The sequence below is a fragment of the Brachyistius frenatus genome, unplaced genomic scaffold (assembly GCF_029030835.1).
Source record: "Brachyistius frenatus isolate BFR_SWC_R1_liver_20210118 unplaced genomic scaffold, ASM2903083v1 Contig_65, whole genome shotgun sequence".
Lineage (NCBI taxonomy): Eukaryota > Metazoa > Chordata > Actinopteri > Embiotocidae > Brachyistius > Brachyistius frenatus.
The window spans coordinates 2,224,885-2,235,000 of record NW_027210664.1 but is presented as its reverse complement, the minus strand read 5'-3'; the positions used below and the strand labels follow the sequence as shown (position 1 = coordinate 2,235,000).

Here is a 10,116-nt window from a genome sequence, read left to right as displayed (position 1 = left end):
AAGAAAGAAAGAAAGAAAGAAAGAAAGGAAGGAAGGAAAGGAAGGAAGGAAGGAAGGAAGGAAGGAGTGAGGAGAGAAGATGAACAGAAGAGGGAGCAGGAGGGATCAAGAAGGAAGGAAACAGTAACAGAGGAGGCCGGACGGACCGAGAGGAGAATGAAGAGTTAAAATGTGGATCATAAAAAAAGAAGCAGCTGAAATGTTTTTAATTGTTTTTTAACGGTTTAAAAACTCGTCGGATGAATTTCACGACGTTCAGAAACGTTTCCGACTCGTCGACTCGTCTCAGACTTCACGTGTCCGAGTGGAGAATGTCTCAGGATGAAGTCTCTTCCTGAGACATCAATAAAACACTTTATCTCCGGGACGACCTTGACCACAGGATGAACCTGTGTGTGTGTGTGTGTGTGTGTGTGTGTGTGTGTGTGTGTGTGTGTGTGTGTGTGTGTGTGTGTGTGTGTGTGTGTGTGTGAAGCATCGTCCGCTGTCATGGCAACAACTTTGCGTATCAGAATCAGATCCACGAGTCTTCGCTGCACATCTTCATCCGTGTTTTTGGACGTGGATGAGAAGTGACGAGGTGGCGATTCTAGTATCAGCTGAATCCCAGGAGGTGTGTGTGTGTGTGTGTGTGTGTGTGTGTGTGTGTGTGTGTGTGTGTGTGTGTGTGTGTGTGTGTGTGTGTGTGTGTGTGAGGACATCAGCAGGTAACACAGCAGGATGGACTTGATGCTAACATGCAGCGAGCTCCTCGCCAGGACTTGAAGGTGAAGTCGTTAATGAGTCCGGTTGTCTCGGTGCGCCGAGCGAAGCGACTCCTGGCAGTCAGAGACGATCCGTCAGAAAAGCACCTTCAGCAGCAGACTGATCCAACGCTCGGTGACGGGCCGGGACGCAGGGAGCCAATTTAGTGGGCCGAACAGTCTGAGAGGACGCATCGTTAAAACAACCTCCAAGAACACAAGAACACGTTTATATAAGAAGAGACGCAGGAAGAAAAACGTAAATAAAAACTCTTGAAGTGTCGGTGGAGGTGTGACAGACTGTCGTCCAACATGCAGCTTCACCCTCCCTCCTGCCCCCCCCCCCCCTCCATCTTCCCGAAGCCAAACGGTCCCCGTGCTCGTCTGCCAGCTCCGCTTGGCTCTCCTCCCGATCTCAGTGAATCATTTCCTGCGATCGCAGCAGCAGCGGCGCTGACAGAACGTGTTTTCTTCTCTCCGACTAATTGAATTGGAGGTGCTGCATATTCACCGCTGCTGCTGCTGGGCGGCGGCGTCCCGGTGTGGGCGGGGCCTGTCTCCCAGGGAGCTTTTTCGCTCTCCATCACCGCGCCGCGACAGGACGCTCGACTTTTTTAAGAGCTGATGGAATCGGTCCTGAGTGACGCCACACTTGCCGACTTTCATCCCCCGCGGCCTCGTCGGCGCCGTACGGAGGCTCTTTAGGGACAAAAAAAAAAGAACAGAGTCCCGACGATTTATTTATTCAGACAGTTTTCACTCCTGGAAATGTTTTATTTTTGTATTCTGTAGTTTTGATCCAGTTCGTTTTATATTTTATAATTTTGCGAACTTGACATTTATTGAGAGGAAGAGGAGAGGAAGAGGAAGAGGAAGAGGAATAGGAGAGGGAGAGGAAGAGGAGAGGAAGATGAAGAGGAACAGGAGAGGAAGATGAACAGGAGAAGGAGAGGAACAGGAGAGGAAGAGGAAGAGGAGGCTGAAGAGGAGGCTGCCAAAGGTTGGAGAGACACGCACGGAGGAGGAAAGAGCAAGCCAAGCGTGCGGCCATTCTGTTTCCACACACACACACACACACACACACACACACACACACACACACACACACACACACACACACACACACACACACACACACACACACACACACACACACACACACACACACACACACACACACACACACACACACACGGGGGAATACGGCGGCACATACTGCATCTGATGAATAGCTGAAATGGTATGGAAATAAAAGAGGACAAGCACCTTCGCCTAGTGAACACACACACTGATGCTGATGTAACATTAAAGGAACATTCTGCTGTATTTTTTTCTGGATCGCTGACAGTTTGACGTTGTTGTTGTTGTTGTTGTTGTTGTGTCGTCGATTTTTCGATGTCCTCCTCCGTATTTGCATTTCTCAGATTTTTCACAGGACGAAGGTCTGATGTCAAGTAAAGAATCTCCAACAGAATTTTTCTATTTAAAAAAAGTACAAATCATGATCAAATGTTTTTAATGCAACTTTCCAGCTGCAGGTTTTTAGTCTGAATCAGTCCAACAATCAATATCAATCATTCATTTTGACTTTTTGACTTGTAGTTAAAACATCTGCAAACAGCAAAGACGCCACGAAATGAAGAATTTTTGTTGACATCAGCTGAGCTCATTGTTTTATTATATTTTTAATTAAAGTTATTTTAAAGTCGGAAACAGCAAATGGAAACAGATTTTATTTTGCGGTGCGTTGAAGGACACTTGGACATGTTTGTGTTTTAGGGTTTCGGATCATTAATGTTGGCTGAAAATGGTGCATTCAGGGACCATCAGAGATGCAGTTCGACCGTCTCGTTGTTAAAAGAGTGAATTTATCTGTGAACACGTTAATGCATCAGCTCAGTGGAGGTGTGTGTGTGTGTGTGTGTGTGTGTGTGTGTGTGTGCGTGTGCGTGAGTGTGTGTGTGTGTGTGTGTGTGTGTGTGTGTGTGTGTGTGTGTGTGTGTGCGTGCAGCACATGTTTCACGTTTGTTAATAAAGGTGACACATCCATGTTTACATTACCGACGGGGGAAACATGCAGCAGATTAACGGGAGGCGTTTTGTGGAAACATGCGAACGCTCGTCTGTTTGTGCTTCAATGTGACTTTCTGTGTGTGTGTGTGTGTGTGTGTGTGTGTGTGTGTGTGTGTGTGTGTGTGTGTGTGTGTGTGTGTGTGTGTGTGTGTGTGTGTGTGTGTCCTTCCTGAGGGCGATGCTTGTTTGGTTGGTGGCTCGTCTGTGTTGGTGTGTTGACCCAGAAACATCCTCCGTCTCCTCCGTTCTGTTTCGTAACATCTCATCTTCACTCTGCGTGTCTGTAGTGGAAATCGTTCGCCGCCGTCGCCTCATCAGACGATTTAAAAACTCTGTGCTTCCTTCAAGGTGTAACACAAGGAAGAATGTAAACAAAGATGGAGGCCGGCTGCCAAAAGTTTTGAGGAAAGTTAAAAATGTGAGAGAAACTGAAATATTTCTGCCTGTCTGAACAGTTTATTCATCTTTTTTTGTGTTATTTACCCGCTCCATCCTGAACGGGGTCAAAGGTCGGACCGATCGAGGCAAAGTCGGGGAACGCCACAGGGTTACGTTTTAAATCACATCAAACTCTCCGACTTTCACGGATAAAAAAAGTTGAATTTAATGACCTCTAATAAATAAAAAGTCTCCTTTGTGCTGATTGGATGAAATCCAGCCACGTTATTTAATTCGCAGCAGTTTGTTTACGAGTTCAGACATTTTTTTAACTTCTGAAACAACAAACTGATCAAAATATTTCTTCTTAAATGGAACAAAATGACAGAAAACAGTAAAATGTGTCCGTTATAATTTTCCACAGTCCGAGATTACTCCTCCCCCGATAATATACAAAACTAAAATATGAAAGAAAAAAGTATATTTCTATTTTATTTATTAATTAAATTTGTATTTATTTATTTTAAATTACTTTTAGTCTATTTTTTTTTACTTTTTACTTTTATATTTTTAATTATAGTTTTTATTTCAAATTTTGATTAATTTGTCTCAGTTTATTTTAATTGATCTTGATTTATAATTTATTTTAGAATAAGGTCACTTTATCTTAAATTATTTGAATATATTATTTATCTCTTTTAGTTGATTTTAATGTTATTTTCATTCAAACAGACGTGGCTGTGAACGGCTTCGTCTCACCTGTTGACACATCAATCGTAGTTTTACAAACTTTAATATCTGGGTTTTCATTCAAGTCGCCGTTTTTGAGCCGAAGCGCTGGAAATATTGATTTTCCTGCACGTTTGTTAGCAGCTGCAGTGAAAAAGCAACATGTTGACGAAAACCACTCAGGAAACAAATTCAGTGTCACCAGATAGAAAAATACTTCATGGAGAATATTACAGTTTGATAAATGGAAATTAAAATTTAAACGAGGTTACCTCTACGATTTTCCAGGACTCAGAAACGATCAAATCTCCTGACTTTAATGTCTAGAAGAGACTTTTAATGAAAGGATAATATGGCTGATACTCCAGGACCGGTAGGACTCTGTGGACGAGGTGACCGGACTGATACAGTGGGTACGGAAAGTATTCAGACCTTTACATTTTTCACTCTTTGTTTCATTGCAGCCATTTGCTGAAATCAAAAAAGTTCATTTTATTTCTCATTAATGTACACTCAGCACCCCATCTTGACAGAAAAAAACAGAAATGTAGAAATTTGTGCAAATTTATTAAAAAAGAAAAACTGAAATATCACATGGTCATAAGTATTCAGACCCTTTGCTCAGTATTGAGTAGAAGCACCCTTTTGAGCTCGTACAGCCATGAGTCTTCTTGGGAATGATGCAACAAGCTTTTCACACCTGGATTTGGGGATCCTCTGCCATTCTTCCTTGCAGATCCTCTCCAGTTCCATCAGGTTGGATGGTGAACGTTGGTGGACAGACATTTTCAGGTCTCCAGAGATGCTCCATTGGGTTTAGGTCAGGGCTCTGGCTGGGCCAGTCAAGAATGGTCACAGAGTTGTTCCCAAGCCACTCCTTTGTTATTTTAGCTGTGTGCTTCGGGTCGTTGTCTTGTTGGAAGGTGAACCTTCGGCCCAGTCTGAGGTCCAGAGCACTCTGGAAGAGGTTTTCTTCCAGGATATCTCTGTACTTGGCCGCATTCATCTTTCCTTCAATTGCAACCAGTCGTCCTGTCCCTGCAGCTGAAAAACACCCCCATAGCATGATGCTGCCACCACCATGTTTCACTGTTGGGATTGTATTGGGCAGGTGATGAGCAGTGCCTGGTTTTCTCCACACATACCGCTTAGAATTAACGCCAAAAAGTTCAATCTTGGTCTCATCAGACCAGAGAATCTTATTTCTCATAGTCTGGGAGTCCTTCATGTGTTTTTTGTCAAACTCTATGCGGGCTTTCATATGTCTTGCACTGAGGAGAGGCTTCCGTCGGGCCACTCTGCCATAAAGCCCCGACTGGTGGAGGGCTGCAGTGATAGTTGACTTGGTGGAACTTTCTCCCATCTCCCTACTGCATCTCTGGAGCTCAGCCACAGTGATCTTTGGGTTCTTCTTTACCTCTCTCACCAAGGCTCTTCTCCCACGATTGCTCAGTTTGGCTGGACGGCCAGGTCTAGGAAGAGTTCTGGTCGTCCCAAACTTCTTCCATTTAAGGATTATGGAGGCCACTGTGCTCTTAGGAACCTTGAGTGCTGCAGAAATTATGTTGTAACCTTGGCCAGATCTGTGCCTTGCCACAACTCTGTCTCTGAGCTCCTTGGACAGTTCCTTCAACCTCATGATTCTCATTTGCTCTGACATGCACTGTGAGCTGTAAGGTCTTATATAGACAGGTGTGTGCCTTTCCTAATCAAGTCCAATCAGTTTAATTAAACACAGCTGGACTCCAATGAAGGAGTAGAACCATCTCAAGGAGAATCAGAAGAAATGGACAGCATGTGAGTTAAATATGAGTGTCACAGCAAAGGGTCTGAATACTTATGACCATGTGATATTTCAGTTTTTCTTTTTTAATAAATTTGCACAAATTTCTACATTTCTGTTTTTTTCTGTCAAGATGGGGTGCTGAGTGTACATTAATAAGAAATACAATGAACTTTTTTGATTTTAGCAAATGGCTGCAATGAAACAAAGAGTGAAACATTTAAAGGGGTCTGAATACTTTCCGTACCCACTGTACATGAAACAGAAGTCCTACTTCTACCGGATCGTGAGTGCGACGGGATAAAAGTACGTCGGACGACCCAAAGTAGGTCGTCTGAGTTGAGTTGCGAGCTGAAGGTTCGTCTGCTGCTTGACGCCACGTCGTAAACAACAATGCAAAGATTCATAATGAGAGAAACGCAGAAGAAACATCATTAAAACATCAAAATAAAACGCCACAGAGCACAAGAGATCTGAAAGCGTCTGTTTCGGTAATTTGATGTTTTGGAGCAGTTTCGTTTGGCCTGAAGTTTCGAGGTCGCTGATTACCGGCCGGAGGAACGGCGATGCAGTTTTATTCAACATGAAAAAGGATGTTTTCACTTTGAGTCCCAGAAAAATGTCCGGTTGAGTTTGCAGGACCTGCAGTGAGTTCAGCGTTAATCTGATCCTCTGAGCTCCGGTTTTTAGAGCTTTAAAGGAGGAAAAACAGAAAAATCAGACTGTCCGCTGGATGTTTCAGGTACAAACACGTCGTTTCCTGGAAACGTCCCTGCAGTCTGTCCAGGTTCTTAGAAAGCTGCAACTCAGGGCGACAAACATTTTGCTCTTTACTCTCCTGATTTAATTCTGAGTCGTGAATAATTCATAAAACACGTGCGTCCGACAGCTTTCTCTACTTCCTCCAACGTCGTCGCTCCTTTCTGGGAAAATAAAGACTAAACGGTTTTGTTCGGATGTGGTGATCCGATCTGATCGGAAACCTGACGATACTACGTCCCGCCCACCGATAGCTGTAACCTGACTGCACCACAGACCTGTCAATCAAACAGACACGCCCCCAAAAACAGGTCTTCTTGAATCTTCTTTTCTAATGAATGAGGGATTATTTTCAGATGGACCTCCAGAAAACTAAGAAGAAGGAGTGACTTTAGCTAACAACACCGAGAGAACTGATGGACACATTTTATTCACTTTGGATTTGATGAGAGAAGTTGAATGGGAGTCTATGGAGCCGGAGGCTTTTTGGAGCCGACCTCTAGTGGCACTCGCTGGTATTGCAGCTGAAGACACTTCTGGATCAGAACCATTTTACAGACCTGAAGCTACGAACTCTTTTAGAAACAGTCTGAGGATAAAACTGTCAAATTAATGAGAGAAAATAAACAAACTCAGATTAATGTGTATTTGGTGAATTTAGTGTATTTTGTGTTTCTTTCCTGTTGATGATCTCACAACCTCAACACAACTTTGTAAACACATTATTTCACTGCAGGACCTGACAAACAAGTCGCTGTGTACGTGACTGAGTGTCGGCGTCGAATGGAAACCAGGACTGGAGAACTCATCAGGAGCTACTGGACTTGTGTGTGTGACTGAGTGGATGACAGCTTTTGATAAGAATGGAAAACAGAGCTAGATTTTCCTTTGATGTGGACACACACACACACACACACACACACACACACACACACACACACACACACACACACACACACACACACACACACACACACACACACACACACACACACACACACACACACACTTCAGAAATCAGATTTGGGAGCTGTGAAGAATAAATGCACGAAGGGTTGAAAAACGAGGCTTGTCTAATCATTCAATTAGGATCCAAGGCAGATGGTCTCCACACACACACACACACACACACACACACACACACACACACACACACACACACACACACACACACACACACACACACACACACACACACACACACACACACACACACACACACACACACACACACACACACACACACACACACACACACAGACCTGTTACACACTCGCTCTCTCCGAAGTCTCGTCTTCCTTTGTGTAATCCTATCGTCAATCTCTCCTGCTCTCGCTGTAACCCGACACGAGTGTTAATGAGACACTATTGTCGGCCTACACTTCATTACCTGGACATCCCATAATTATCCCGCTGTATACGGGGGATAGAGCAACATAATCCCGTACAAGCGGGGAGCTTTAAGCGTGTTTGTCTTCCTCTTTGTCTTCGTTAATCTCCGCTGCCGCTGACGTGGTCAGAAGTTTGTGGACGCCCACTTCAGAAACGTTAAACGTTCAAACGCTGGTTTCTGTGGATATGAAGTTGTTATTTATTTATTATTTAAACTGAGCGACTGTAAAAACAAACAAGCAGCTAACAATTAGCCCCGGCGCTAGCCAGTTAGCCTGTTAGCATTAGCTTTTAGTTTGTTTCCTGCTCACGGTCAATAAATCTTCACATTTAAATGCTCTTAAACTTGACGCTAACAGCTAACTGTCTGTTAACAGGAAGCAGCGACGACACTTCCTGCCCAAGATGAACCGGCACCTTCAGAATAAAAGCAGCAGTTGCTCTGCTTTGATTTTTTTCTTTTTATTAGTGCTTTATTTTACTTTATTTAGATGAATTATAACTAGTTTATTTCAGGGGTTTATAAGATATCAGACAGACGGAAGGTTTGTCTTTGGAAATGTCCTGCTGATAAGAAGATGGAGGAACGTTGTTATTTCCAAGGTGACAGTTTGATGGTGTGTTTAGATGTGAGCGTGTTCCACGCGGTGGTTTGATGGCGTGTTTAGATCTAAGCGTGTTCCACGCGGTGGTTTGATGGCGTGTTTAGATGTGAGCGTGTTCCACGCGGTGGTTTGATGGCGTGTTTAGATCTAAGCGTGTTCCACGCGGTGGTTTGATGGCGTGTTTAGATGTGAGCGTGTTCCACGCGGTGGTTTGATGGCGTGTTTAGATGTGAGCGTGTTCCACGCGGTGGTTTGATGGCGTGTTTAGATGTGAGCGTGTTCCACGCGGTGGTTTGATGGCGTGTTTAGATGTGAGCGTGTTCCACGCGGTGGTTTGATGGCATGTTTAGATCTAAGCGTGTTCCACGCGGTGGTTTGATGGCGTGTTTAGATCTAAGCGTGTTCCACGCGGTGGTTTGATGGCGTGTTTAGATGTGAGCGTGTTCCACGCGGTGGTTTGATGGCATGTTTAGATGTGAGCGTGTTCCACGCGGTGGTTTGATGGCATGTTTAGATCTAAGCGTGTTCCACGCGGTGGTTTGATGGCATGTTTAGATGTGAGCGTGTTCCACGCGGTGGTTTGATGGCGTGTTTAGATGTGAGCGTGTTCCACGCGGTGGTTTGATGGCGTGTTTAGATGTGAGCGTGTTCCACGCGGTGGTTTGATGGCATGTTTAGATGTGAGCGTGTTCCACGCGTTGGTTTGATGGCGTGTTTAGATCTAAGCGTGTTCCACGCGGTGGTTTGATGGCGTGTTTAGATGTGAGCGTGTTCCACGCGGTGGTTTGATGGCGTGTTTAGATGTGAGCGTGTTCCACGCGGTGGTTTGATGGCGTGTTTAGATGTGAGCGTGTTCCACGCGGTGGTTTGATGGCGTGTTTAGATGTGAGCGTGTTCCACGCGGTGGTTTGATGGCGTGTTTAGATGTGAGCGTGTTCCACGCGGTGGTTTGATGGCGTGTTTAGATCTAAGCGTGTTCCACGCGGTGGTTTGATGGCATGTTTAGATGTGAGCGTGTTCCACGCGGTGGTTTGATGGCGTGTTTAGATGTGAGCGTGTTCCACGCGGTGGTTTGATGGCGTGTTTAGATGTGAGCGTGTTCCACGCGGTGGTTTGATGGCGTGTTTAGATGTGAGCGTGTTCCACGCGGTGGTTTGATGGCGTGTTTAGATCTAAGCGTGTTCCACGCGGTGGTTTGATGGCATGTTTAGATGTGAGCGTGTTCCACGCGGTGGTTTGATGGCGTGTTTAGATGTGAGCGTGTTCCACGCGGTGGTTTGATGGCGTGTTTAGATGTGAGCGTGTTCCACGCGGTGGTTTGATGGCGTGTTGTCTCTGCTGTGATGAAACACTTCGTGGTGCCGGAGGTGTCGAGCCGGTGTGATTGAGCTTCATCAGGTCGCTGTCGGCCGTTGGAGAGTTTTTCAGGCTGATTGCCGCCTTTTTGAAAACGGTCCGAGCGGCGTCTGGCTGATGAGCGAGGTGAAGCCGCGGGGTCGTCCCGGGCGGCGGGCGGGCGGACCGCCGCCTCCGAGGACGTAATCATCCCGACGAGTGAAGAAGCCGTTCAATCACGGCTCCGTCCGGACGCCAGCAGACACTCCAGGCACTCGAATCAAACGCTCCTCATCTCATGACTGGAGGATTCAAAATA

General features: G+C 45.3%; 1 protein-coding gene across 1 annotated transcript in view; it reads left to right on the top strand.

Moving 5' to 3' along the window:
- The window catches only part of LOC138625761 (sodium channel protein type 3 subunit alpha-like), a 77,438-nt gene that overhangs the window by 22,287 nt on the left and 45,035 nt on the right, over nt 1–10,116 (top strand). The gene's annotated exons all lie outside the window — the stretch shown is intronic.